The sequence below is a fragment of the Carassius auratus genome, chromosome 42, assembly GCF_003368295.1.
Source record: "Carassius auratus strain Wakin chromosome 42, ASM336829v1, whole genome shotgun sequence".
NCBI classification, from domain to species: domain Eukaryota; kingdom Metazoa; phylum Chordata; class Actinopteri; order Cypriniformes; family Cyprinidae; genus Carassius; species Carassius auratus.
This window is the reverse complement of record NC_039284.1, coordinates 4,799,791-4,814,173: the sequence shown is the minus strand read 5'-3', so window position 1 is coordinate 4,814,173 and position 14,383 is coordinate 4,799,791. Positions and strand designations below refer to the sequence as shown.

Here is a 14,383-nt window from a genome sequence, read left to right as displayed (position 1 = left end):
CACTGCACTGGCTCCCTATCAAACATCGTATAGATTTTAAAATATTGCTTATTACTTATAAAGCCCTGAATGGTTTAGCACCTCAGTATTTGAATGAGCTCCTTTTACATTATACTCCTCTACGTCCGCTACGTTCTCAAAACTCAGGCAATTTGATAATACCTAGAATATCAAAATCAACTGCGGGCGGCAGATCCTTTTCCTATTTGGCGCCTAAACTCTGGAATAACCTACCTAACATTTTTCGGGAGGCAGACACACTCTTGCAGTTTAAATCTAGATTAAAGACCCATCTCTTTAACCTGGCATACACATAACATACTAATATGCTTTTAATATCCAAATCCGTTAAAGGATTTTTAGGCTGCATTAATTAGGTAAACTGGAACCGGAACACTTCACATAACACCGTACTTTCTACATCATTAGAAGAATGGCATCTACGCTAATATTTGTCTGTTTCTCTCTTGTTCCGAGGTCACCGTGGCCACCAGATCCAGTCTGTGTCCAGATCAGAGGGTCACTGCAGTCACCCGGATCCAGTACGTATCCAGACCAGATGGTGGATCAGCACCTAGAAAGGACCTCTACTGCCCTGAAAGACAGCGGAGACCAGGACAACTAGAGCCCCAGATACAGATCCCCTGTAAAGACCTTGTCTCAGAGGAGCACCAGGACAAGACCACAGGAAACAGATGATTCTTCTGCACAATCTGACTTTGCTGCAGCCTGGAATTGAACTACTGGTTTCGTCTGGTCAGAGGAGAACTGGCCCCCCAACTGAGCCTGGTTTCTCCCAAGGTTTTTTTCTCCATTCTGTCACCGATGGAGTTTCGGTTCCTTGCCGCTGTCGCCTCTGGCTTGCTTAGTTGGGGTCACTTCATATACAGCGATATCGTTGACTTGATTGCAAATTAAAACAGACACTATTTCAACTGAACAGAGATGACATAACTGAATTCAATGATGAACTGCCTTTAACTATCATTTTGCATTATTGAGACACTGTTTTCCAAATGAATGTTGTTCAGTGCTTTGGCGCAATGTATTTTGTTTAAAGCACTATATAAATAAAGGTGATTGATTGATTGATTGATTGATTGATTGACAGGAAGAGCTAAATAAACTTATCACTGTATCTAAACCAACAACATGTTTATTAGATCCTGTACCCTCTAAATTACTGAAAGAGCTGTTACCTGTAGCCGAAGAACCGCTTCTCAATATCATTAACTCGTCGTTATCTTTAGGAGACGTCCCAAAACCATTTAAGCTGGCGGCTATCAAGCCTCTTATTAAGAAACCAAAACTAGATCCTAGTGTACTGGCAAATTATAGGCCTATTTCAAATCTTCCATTTATGTCTAAAATTTTAGAGAAAGTTGTGTCTGCTCAATTGAGCACCTTCCTGCATAAAAATGATCTGTATGAAGAATTTCAGTCAGGTTTTAGGCCCCACCATAGCACAGAAACTGCACTTGTTAAAATTACAAATGACCTGCTCCTTGCGTCAGACCAAGGCTGCATCTCATTTCTAGTCTTACTTGATCTTAGTGCTGCGTTCGACACCATAGATCATGACATACTCATAGATCGATTACAAAACTATACAGGTATTCAAGGGCAGGCTCTAAGATGGTTTAGATCCTACCTGTCCGATCGCTACCATTTTGTTTACTTAAATGGGGAGTCATCTCATTTATCATCAGTAAAATATGGAGTGCCACAAGGATCCGTCCTAGGTCCCCTTCTATTTTCAATATATATGTTGCCCCTTGGTAATATTATTAGAAAATACGGAATTAGCTTCCACTGTTATGCTGATGATACTCAGCTATATATCTCAACGAGACCAGATGAAACTTCCCAATTATCTAAGCTAACAGAGTGTGTTAAAAATGTAAAAGATTGGATGACACACAATTTTCTCCAATTAAATTCGGATAAGACAGAGATACTAATTATTGGACCAAAAAACACTACACAGAATCTTGTAGATTACAATCTGCAACTAGACGGATGTACTGTTACTTCCTCTACAGTCAGAAATCTGGGTGTTATATTAGACAGCAATTTGTCTTTTGAAAATCATATTTCCAATGTTACAAAAACTGCATTCTTCCATCTTAGAAACATTGCCAAGCTACGAAACATGTTATCTGTTTCTGATGCAGAAAAGCTAGTTCATGCATTCATGACCTCTAGACTGGACTATTGTAATGCACTTCTAGGTGGTTGTCCTGCTTCTTCAATAAACAAGCTACAGGTAGTCCAAGATGCAGCAGCTAGAGTCCTTACCAGGTCAAGAAAATATGATCATATTACCCCAATTTTACAGTCTCTGCACTGGCTACCTATTAAGTTCCGTATCAGTTACAAATTATCATTACTTACCTATAAGGCCCTAAATGGTTTAGCTCCAGCGTACCTAACTAGCCTTCTACCACGTTACAACCCATCACGCACCCTAAGGTCACAAAACGCTGGACTTTTGGTCGTTCCTAGGATGGCAAAGTCCACTAAAGGAGGTAGAGCTTTCTCACATTTGGCTCCCAAACTCTGGAATAGCCTTCCTGATAATGTTCGGGGTTCAGACACACTCTCTCTGTTTAAATCTAGATTAAAAACACATCTCTTTCGCCAAGCATTCGAATAATGTATCTTTTTAATTGTGAGTGTAGTTGCATCTGTTCAAAGGTGCATTTTTATTCACTAGCTTGGGTTAAACTAATTTTACATTGTTGGATCAGCAGCTATGCTAATGATGTCTGTATTTTGTTTCTATGTTTCGCCACGGGATTTACATCCCGTGGTAACTAGGATTTACACAAGCTCCAGTCTGGATCCAGACCACCTGAGAAGAGATGATGCTGACCCTCAGAGGACCCCAGATGATGCTAACCTTGAATCAACAAACAGAACTAACAATTATTGCTAAATGTGTGACTGAATCATATAATAACTTAATTAATAATATTGATAGTTCATCGTCTAGCTGACTACGTCTTGTATTGTTATTATTATTTTTATTTTATCTAAAATCCTGTCAAATGTGCACAAACTACTAGCTACTACTAAATATTGTAGAAACATAATTTTCTGTAAAGTTGCTTTGTTACGATTTATTTTGTAAAAAGCGCTATACAAATAAACTAGAATTGAATTGAATTGAATATAAAACTGGAGCAACGATAGTGAAGGACGAGAGAGGACCAGGCCTGGGCTATATTTTATGTTTGGCTTTTTATTTGCATGCATCAGTCGTCCGTGAGAGGCTGATGCGCTGTTTTGTTTGTTTTGTGATTATTAAAGTTTCATTTTGATTGTGTGCCGGTTCCCGCCTCCTTCTTCCCGATGATTATGGAGTTAATATTATTACAGTGGTGCCGAAACCCGGGAGAAGGAGAGACGGGCTGCTGAAGATCCCTCACCGCTGTGGTGAATCCGTGGTGCCATCAAGCAGGTGAGGCGTGTGCCGCCATGGACGCTCGAGGCGGTGGGCTGGAGCAAGTTGCCGGGGACGGGCGAGCTTGCTGCCGGCCGCCCACGATATGGAGGGGTGGCTGCCGTCCGTGAGGGAGCGGAGGAGTCGGCGCCGTTCGCCAGGGGGCCGGAGCCTGCTGCCTCCATGAAGGAATCCGGAGGAGCAGGGAACGGGGGACTCTTGTCGGCTGCCCAAAACCGGAGGAGCCGTCGCCGTCCACCGGGCGGCGGAGGAGTGTCATGCCGTCCGCCGAGGGCCGTCCAGTGCCACCGCCAGGCACCGCGGAGGAGATCACCCAGTTGGTGGAGGGCCGAGCAGCATTGCGTCTTGGGGGCCGGATTTTTTTTTTTTTCTCTCTCCCCTTTTTCGTCTCTGTCGCTCCTCCTTCCATCTCCTTTTCTCTCGCCTCGTCTGTCCTACCCCCAGGTTCCCGCAGGTCCCCGTGAGCTGTCCCCCCCAGAGGGAGGGGGGGGGGAGTAGAGCGCAGTCTCGAGGGTACCCCCCGGCCTGCGAGGGGTGATGGGGGTATGTGGCGAGTGGGGAGGGGCCGAGGGACGTGGAAACAAGGAGTGAGGCTGGCGGAATGATTGAGAAATCAGCAACACCTGCGCCCCACCGCCGGTCTCGAGTCCCACGTAGGAGAAGGAAGGATATAAAACTGGAGCGTCGATAGTGAGGGACGAGAGAGGACCAGGCCTGGGCTTTTAGTTGTGTTTGCTTTTTATTTATGCGCACCAGTCGTCCGTGAGGGGCTGGTGCGCTGTTTTGTGTTTATTTGGAATTATTAAAGTTTCATTTTGATTGTGTGCCGGTTCCCGCCTCCTTCTTCCCGATGATTATAGAGTTCATATTATTACAAAAATATTTTACAGAGTATGGGAGAGTTAGATGAATTGTTAACTTTTTTATGGCAGTATGTCCTTTTAGCAGTGGAGACATTAGCAGAGAAGGAAGAGAGGAGTGACTGATTCACATTAAGGTCAGTTGTATTTTTAGATTTGCGCACACCCTTTCAGCAGCTCTAAGCTTATAACGGTGTTCGCGTAGAACATCAGATAACCAAGGGGCAGAAGGGGTGGTACGGGCTGGCCTGGAAGACAAGGGGCAAACAAAGTGTCTTAACAAGATGTAAGAGTGGAGCAGAAAGTATCAGTAGCACTGTTAGTATCAAAAGATCCTAACAGTTTAGGTGAAGGAAGTGAAGATGAAACCATAGCAGATAGCCGCGAGGGTGAGAGTGAGCATAGGTTACATCGAAAGATGACATATGAAGGGGTATGTGTTCTGTCAGGAACCATGTTGAGGTTAAGAGTGAGGAGGAACTGATCTGTGGTGTACAGTGGAGTAACCAGTACATGATCAGTGGAGCAGTGTCATGTGTAAATAAGGTCCAGCTGGTTGCCTAATTTGTGAGTAGCAGTTGACACTCATTGAGATCAAAAGAGGCAAGCAGAGTGTGAAAGTCTGCAGATTAAGGTTTATCTAGGTGGTCCAAAAAGTTATCTAGCGGTCCCGGGGGTTGTTAAACAACTACAAAATGGATTTTAAGATGGTAGGTAGTAACTGAATGAAATTCAAAGGAGCTGATGATACCCAAAGATGGTAAAGGATTAAAATTCCAATCATTAGAGAGAAGCAGACCAGTACCTCCACCTCTTCCAGTCAAACGAGGGGAGTGGGAAAAAACAAAATGATTGGAGAGTGCTGCAGGTGTAGCAGTGTCCTCTGATTTGATCCAGGTGTCTGTCAGGGCCATGAGATTTAGCTTTTAATGACTAATAATAGATGTAATGAAATCGGCTTTGTTTACAGCGGACTGGCAATTCCGGAGACCAATAGAAAAAGAAAGTAGTGTATTAGCAGCATATATTAGCAGTTCAAGTCATCTCATTCAGATCGTATTTCCGAGTTGAATGCACATGAACACCACCACAATATCGTAAATACCAGTGGGGAGCTCGGGATTTTCTTTAAGCCCTGATCTGTACGAGTTGGGGGCGTGTCAGTGATTAACATGGCGGAATAGACAATACTTAAAGGTATTTAGCTGTGATATTGTCAGGCTTTTCTATTTACAGCGCAGTAAGTTAATCGACGATGCATAATATGATGGCATTATAATATAACAATGCAAATTGTAACAATTAAGTTGGCAGCAGCTTCATAAAATAATATAAACATTAAAAAACGAAGCGTACCTAATGCACATTTCTTTGTTCTTAATTTTCTAGAACAAGAGTTAAAGAACATTGCTGTATTTTTGTGTTTTTAATTAAGAGAAAGTACACGCCATCTTGCTCCGATGAAAGTGACTTGAACACACATGCCGTCATAAGCATGACTTCCCACCTCGTGCGTACGAACTTCCCAGGAGGACTTGAACACACCAACACTCTAGGTAAAGTGTTGTTAGGGTTGCGCTGCCTACAGTGTGTAATGCATGGTTTGTAATTGGCAGTGATAGTAGGGATATGGAAACATATAGTAACAATAGGTTATAAGAACTGAAACAGAAGTGAAATAAGTAGTTGGGGGAAAAGGATCAATCAAAACAATACTTATAGCAGCACTTCTTGGTCGTCGTCTTGTCTGATGCATTCAACCAAGCATTTTAACCAGGAGCTCTCCCTAACCCACCCCCTCCCCACCCGTTCAAATTTCCGTAAGCGGGAATTATTTTAATGATACTATAATGGCAGTTTTGTGATATCATAAAAGCCAGAAAACAAAAGCTGTAGTCCAAACGAGCCATTTGTTGTAGTTCTTGAAAATATATATTTTTAAACGAAATATCTCCCTTTGGATTGGACTCTGAGATTTGTAAATTTGAAGATAAGATTTGTAAATTTTATTTATGCACAACCATACACAATACACACTGACTAAAATTCTCTATAAAGCCAACACTTGCATCAGTATGTGCCACTCACAAAATCTTGCACATACTGTAAATAATATGTGAATATTGCTCATAATAACTGCAGTTGTTGGAAAATTAAATGGCTTGCAGACAAAAAAAAAAAAAAAAATGAAGGAAAAATAAACTTTAAAACAAACATATCACAATAGTGAATTTGAAATTTGACAAACCTTTCTCAAAACTGATGTTCTGGTACTACATTGGCTGTGCTTGCTAGATTACTTACAAATTGTAGTCTGTTACTGATTCCAAATTACACAACAACATTTTCTGTTAATATCGAATCTATTACATTACACATTTTGAGTAATCAGACTACTTTTAATTACTTTTAGATTACTTTTGAATCGTGAATATACAAATGTGTTCCTTAATTATTAAATGATTACATTAAAATCTCAGGTCTGAGTACCCTGCATTACATGTAAATAAGAATTAACATGAATTTGTGCATTTAAATGTGTTTTAACAAAAACAAAAAAAAAATCCAAAAACAGTGATACAGTACATGATTACATAACACACTGAGTGATTAATTCAAATAAAAATTAATGTGTTCATCACTAGTTGTTTCAGTATTGAAATGTTGAGAAAACACTTCTTAAAAATTGAAAAGATTTGTGTAAATCCAGTGGTGAAATGCTGTGAGGTCTCTCATTTTTTCTGTGTGTGTGTAATTATATTTGCTTGACTAGTGACTGGTCTTTATGTGAATGTCTACAAAACTGGAAGACTTTCTGAATGTATTTATCCTTGGTGGTTAGTTGAAGAGTTAATGCAGACTAAATCATTGAATAGGTCCACCAGAGTTACACCACTGGAGGAGTAAATCACCAGAGAAAAGTTTGATTTAACTGTTATCTTTCTGTATGTATTTGCAGTGATTTACAGAAAAATCCTTGACTAAATGAGATAACAATAAGTAAAAAAATATAGATATGGTCACACAAGAATCTTGCTGTGAATCCACTGCTTATTCTACTGAAAATGACAGGGTTTATGGATTAATGATGAAAATCCCCATTTATATCTCAGAACTTCTCCAAATAAATCACTTATTTATTTATATTTCTTGGAATTTTAGTTACATGGTCACTGACGGGACATATTTTTGCTAAACTTGCATCACACTATGATGAGTCCACTTTCCTTTCTGGCTTGACGCAATCTAATATGTGACTAATGATTGATTGTGCTGTTCTTCACAAGACTCCCTTAGGTGTTTCAAACATTTTAGAGGGCAATAAAATAAACAGGAAATATTAGTTGTGATGACGCCAGAATTTGCAAATCCAGGTGTGATATGAGTAAGCGTCTACAGAGATTACAATCAGAAAAGAAACCAGAAAAACCACATCCATAATTAGTATGAGGTTGATGTCAGATTCACAAAAATATGAGGCAAAGAAGTCGTATTCAATTAACATATACGTAGAACTCCAGACTGAACTTGTAACAACAGTGAGATGTTTTAGTAAGAAATGACAGATAACTGTAGTGGTATGACAAATAAATAGGGCTATAAAAACTCCTGGTTTTCTCAGATACTGTGTCATGTAGTTTTAGCTTCAGGTGAACCAGTCACGGACTATCTGATGTGCTCTATAAGATCTAACCAGTCTGATTTGTGCATGGGTGTTATCATTAGCTGTTATCAATATCAATAGTTACCATGTGTCAATATGTTTTCACCATTTAAGATAATGAAAGGCAGTTAAGCAGCAATATCCTTAAGCAAAATTTTATATTCTTTGTTTAATGAGTTTTGTCTTTAATAAAACTTTTCCTTCTGAAAAGATTCTAGACTATATTTGTAGTTGTGTCCCTCTTTCTATGTAAGTGGGCGGTTCTTGGCCAGAATAAATTGAAAAGTGGACCTGATATCTCTAAGTTTTTCTTTTGTGAGACTAACTCAATGAATTGGGCATGCTGTTATAACAAAGAGTAAAGTGTTTGGCTATGTCCACACAAAGCCATAGCTTTCCCTATCCAAACCATTTTTTTTCTCCTCGTCTCAAGAAATATCTGTGTCCAGACAAAACCACGAGACTGACACAAAACGATGTAGTAAACATGCCAGACCAGCATGTGTCGCTGTAATTCTGTCACAGAGATACACTAAAAACAGAGAAGAAGACTTAGACTATGTGCATAAACTTTGCATGTGGAATATATAAACGAACATGGAACAATACATTTATTCATCTGTGTTAATGTTAGTCAATAAAAAGACAATTGTTCATTTTTTTTCATGTTTTTGTTGCTGTTACGTGACGTAGCATTGTCTGACTCGGTGCGAGATGGGGGATGATTACGTCATACTTTCAGAAAATATATGGATTCACTGTCCACAAAAAAAATGCAAGGGTGCCGTTTTCAGATTTATCCCAAAAAAAAATTCCCCCAAAAAATATCGGTTTCATTCTCCCAAAACACAGAATCCATCTGGACAAGATGCCTATACGATACAAAATGTGTGCGTATACAGCTAAAACCGTCTCTGTGTGGACAGGGCCTTAGAGAACGTCCTCAAGAAGTACCCTAGTGTGTGGTGATGAGTCACAGGCTTTGAGCACCAGATATATCTGCTCAATTTGCCTCATGATACATTTCTTCTCCTTCATACTTCAAGTGCCTGAACAGTTTTAAATCCAAGTTTGCTGCATAAAAAGGATGATTAGATGTACTTTAAGTGTAGAAACACTTAAATTACAAAATTAATATACTGTAATACAAATACCTGCAATTTTAACAACTGCAGTCTTACCGTAGTAGCTGCAACAGTCACTGTAGTGTTGGGAATGTGTTTCGGGGCCATGTTGGTGGACTGACACATCACTCAGCCCTGTGGCCCCAAGGTGACAATAACCGAACCACAACCATTGAGGTAACGGACAGACCCGTCAACAGCTCTGCCTAAGAGGAACACCACAAAATAATGAGGAAACATTTATGCTAATAACAGTTCTGCTAATAGCTAAAATGCAACTATGCTAATATGTTTGCATTCTAAAATACAGATACAGTTGCCAGAAGCAAACTATATGTCCAAATGCTTAGCATAATAAATTGAATGTGTAATTGCTTTCTGAAATGTATCAGGGCAAAGTTTAGAAAGCAATACAAGGTCGTGTTGTATTCTCAGCCACAGCATGCATGCAGCATGCAAATTAACAGTTTTCATTTTCAGATCAAGTATTGTCATAGCTGAGCAACAGTTTAAAGAGAACCTGGTTTAAGTGACTTAAAGTTGGCATTAACACAATATTACAACAGTTTATTGCATCATGGACCAGCAATGGACCAGCAATTATTGAGCAATACTTCTTTAGCATTTATAAATCTAGTTTAATATTATTTTTTTCAAGTTTGAGACAGTGATATTAGGTAATACAAAAAAAAAATAAAAAAGCCGAATTAACAAAAACATTAGCATTATTTTTTTTTAAACAAGACTGATATATGATATATGTATAAAAATAAAATTGTTCATGTTGTTGTGTTCATTGTTAGTTCATGACACAAAGTGCATTATTTCTATTAACACATTTAACCTCATTGCAAAAAATGTTTAATAGGTTGGCTAAAATGTTGACTTGGCTAGATTACTAAATAACAACATGGATTTTATTTTATTTTATTTTATTTTATTTTATTTTATTTTATTTTATTTTATTTTATTTTATTTTATTTTATTTTATTTTATTTTATTTTATTTTATTTTATTTTATTTTATTTTATTTTATTTTATTTTATTTTATTTGCTGCAGGTGTGAAGGATAGCCCCCACTCAAGCCCACCAAAAAAGTGAAGATAGAACTGAAAGATCAGGTCAATTAGTATCCCTTTTGTTTTGTGTATTTGAAGCTTTGCCATCAATCTTTCCTAGCTGGCTGCCAAAACAGAAAAGTGCACACATTACTCATCAATGTGTGCCTATCTGCTTCTGTAAACCACTGATGATTCACCATTCACTCTTCAACTGAAGTCGTCGAGGGAGAGCCAAGCGTGTACACGAATGTGTGCGCTGGGACGACTCTAAGGGGTTGATTTGTACTGAGGGCTCTCGCTTTTAAGTCCCACCTGTACATTTTTCGCCCTCCAACCTCCCAGCCACATCAAAGCTGCCCCGACGGAGCACTCTGGTTCAAACTTTCAGTCACACTGGAACTTTTGCCCCAGGCCACACTGACACACCATCTGTGCATCTGCCTGCCTGGTTGTGGCTGCTTTAACTTTACTGTTTCCCATCAATACAATCCCTTGTCTGTCATCTCGCCCTGCCCCGATGTGAAAGAGGGTGGCTCCAAACATAACAGTTACTGTAAGACACAACAGCCAACCCCGTAATTTCTTGAATTTGGCAGGTAGGTGACTTTTTGGGCTGTTGTATTGTGTTTCTATTATGCAGGTCATGACCAGGCAAGGTAACTGAGCTCTCGTTGAACTCTAGTTGCCTTCTTCAACGAACCTGAAGACCTATTTGGAAAATAGGCTCTTTCAGGTTAATGCATTGGGTTCAAAGTTAATGTCAGACTGCTTTTTGGAATTAGTATGCATTATTTAATGTTCATTTATAACTTTATAATGACATATTTTACTTTAAAATGTCAGCACACGAGCAAAAAAAAAAAATAATAATAATAATAATATCATTCTGAGCACCTAAACATAGCAATACCCTGGCAACCACCCACAAAACCATAGCAATGTGGAGCAAATTTAGCCTGTTTATGTGATATTTTGTATGCGATGTGACTAATGTTGTTTTTCACCTCAGACTTATTGCAGCAGAAAACATCAGATGCTTTGTAGAAATCAGAAAACAGGTCTGCAATAGCTGGAGATGGATTAAAATGGTAAGAGACACAGAAAATATTATTCATATATTATATAGAAGTCATACATACAGATATCATATAACCCAGATATTGGGTTACATAAGCTCTTTTTTTCCTTAGAAAAAAAGTGATGCAAATACTGTGCCATGTAAAAATATAAACACCAAGGTAAATAATTTCTATGATGTCAAACTATTGTTATGAGATATTATAAGCGGTGTGCATGCATACCACAGTTCACGTCAGACAGTCAGTATGAAACTTGCCCTCTGAGCTACTTGCATTCATTTGATTTGATATAATCAAACTCTGCTCCTTTCTCAACATAGCCGTAGTTTCATAACAACGTCAAACTTTGGCTATCAGTTCCTTTTCTCTTTTCTTCTCTTAGCCCTAAACTTAAAATGTTTTGTAAAACTCAACCACAGGAAGTAACTGTAACCAAACATCTTACTTCCTGTCTTTCAGGGGATTTCTAGTTAGCTTAGTAAACAACGCAATTTCAGAGGTGGGAATATTTAGTATGTCATAAGGAACATTTCTGCTGAACAATTTCTCCCAGGTTTGAAGATGATCTTTACTAGAAAAATATGTTCATATTGGATGTAAGAATTGTCATCCTCTTATCATATTCCCTTCCCCTAAATAACATTTGAAATTCACTGAATGACATCTCCTTGGCCTTACACGTTAAACCATTGTGTTTTCAACAAAATTCACACCTGAAAGTTTGTGTTTTTAGTTCATATTCATATTTTAAAGATTGTCCTAGGTGGTATTTTCTAATTAAAACTGTAAAATGAATGGTGATTTAGGCTGCCAAGCTCCAAAGAACGCAAAGAAACAGCATGAAAGTACAATAAATGTATGACTGGCATGCTATATTCCACAAAAATCATGTTCGTTCAGGAATCTTGGGGTGATCCTTGGTGATCAGCTGACCTTTAAGGCTCATATTGCAAAATCAGCATGATAATGCAGGTTTGTACAACACAGCATCAGGAAGATCAGACCCTTCCTAACAAAACATGCAATGCAGCTTCACGTCCAGTCCTTCGTCATTTCTAGGCTGGACTATTGCATTGCTCTTCTGGCTTGACTTCCAACAAGTGCACTCAGACCTCTGCAAATGAGTCAGAATGCAGAAGCATGTCTTGGTTTCAATGAGCCCAAGAGAGCCCATGTCACACTGCTTCTGATCTCTCTGCACTGTCTTCCAGTCGTGGCTTACGTTTTCTTTCACCGTACTCTGTTGGTGGAATGACCTACCTAACTCCATCCAGACAGCCGAATCCCTCACAATCTTCAAGAAACAACTGAAACTCATCTCTTCTGTGAGCAACAAGTGCATAAATAAGTGGACAATGTAATATGGAAGAAGAGAGAAATAATGAAGGAAAATAAGCGGCAAAACTAACGAGTATATGGGATGAATGAATGAGTGAGAGTTCACTGTTCAGAGATGCTTTATAAAACTCAATGAGAAACAACAGAAGTACAAGTTAAATGTAGCCAATCTCAAGTATGAAATTACATGTTAACTACATAGAAGCTTTGAAGTTAACTAATTACACTTGAGGAGAGAATCGAGGCAAAATGGTCCTTATATTCATTTATTTGAAAATGCGGTTAGGACAACAGTATTCGGATTCTTCTCCAGTGAGTCTGTGGGGGTGGCATGTGCGTAATCCAAGCCTTGAGCTCCGGCTAAGTGCTATTTGCGCACGTCATTGTCTGATGAATTCATCCCAAGTGATAGGCGCATAATCTGGGCTAATGGGCTGTCTCTTAACACTTAATATGGCCCGCTAATGGGCTAAACAGCATGTATCTGGGAAATTCTGAGGTGGTGAATGTGAATATCGAGGTGCGTTGGTGTGGGGAGGGGGGCATCCATCTGTGTCATCCATCTGTGGAATAGGCTTGTTGCATCATTGTGCATCTCCATGACAAGGATACAGGGTGTCTCTGATCAGTGGGGACCTGAACATAGAAGGTGCTAATAATATCTGAGACACAGCCTGTTGTGTTACTTTCCATGGGAGGAAAGAGTCGTGCTTTGCTCTCACCAATCATTCAGTATAAGGAGCTAAAAATAGTTTTTAGAAAGTGGGAGTGAGAGTTTTTGGAAGAAAAGGAAAAGGTATTAAACTACTGTTGATAAACGATTAAACTATTGCATTCATGTAACCCATTGGAGAATATACAGAGAGAATATCACGACATTGTGGAACAACAAGTTATTTTATGAAAAACAGTAAGACATGGACTTTATTAAAGGGTAAGGCTGTAACTGAAAACTGAATGCTGAAACTGTACCTGCGAACATACAGTATACTACTCACATAAAGCAATAAACACTATATACCTAATCTTGGCTTTGTGATTTTCACAAAAATGTAAACTGTTTTATTTTACAGCTCTCCATATAAAGCTGGATATAGGTACATATCAATAAATTAGAATGTCGTGGAAAAGTTAATTCTTTCAGTAATTCTACTCAAATTGTGAAACTCGTGTATTAAATAAATTCAGTGCACACAGACTGAAGTAGTTTATGTCTTTGGTTCTTTAAATTGTGATGATTCTGGCTCACATTTAACAAAAACCCACCAATTCACTCTCTACAATTTAATAATAATAATAATAATAATAATAATAATAATAATAAAACATTTTTAGTGAATTGTTGGCCTTCTGGAAAGTATGTTAATTTACTGTTAATTTACTGTACATGTACTCAATACTTGGTAAAGGCTCCTTTTGCTTTAATTACTGCCTCAATTCAGCGTGGCATGGAGGTGATCAGTTTATGGCACTGCTGAGGTGGTATGGAAGCCCAGGTTTCTTTGACAGTGGCCTTCAGCTCATCTGCATTTTTTTGGTATCTTGTTTCTCATTTTCCTCTTGACAATACCAAGAGGTGCAGTGACTTTGGTTTTCAAAAAACACAATGGACCAATACCAGCAGATGACATTTCACCCCAAATCATCACAGACTGTGGAAACTTAACACAGGAAATTAAGCAACTTGGGCCATGAGCTTCTCCACCCTTCCACCAGACTCTAGGGCCTTGGTTTCCAAATGAAATACAAAACTTGCTCTCATCTGAAAAGTGTACTTTGGACCACTGGGCA

General features: G+C 38.8%; 1 pseudogene; it reads right to left on the bottom strand.

The window, feature by feature from the left end:
- LOC113060454 (ribokinase-like) overlaps window positions 1-14,383 on the bottom strand; it is a 44,641-nt pseudogene that overhangs the window by 23,666 nt on the left and 6,592 nt on the right.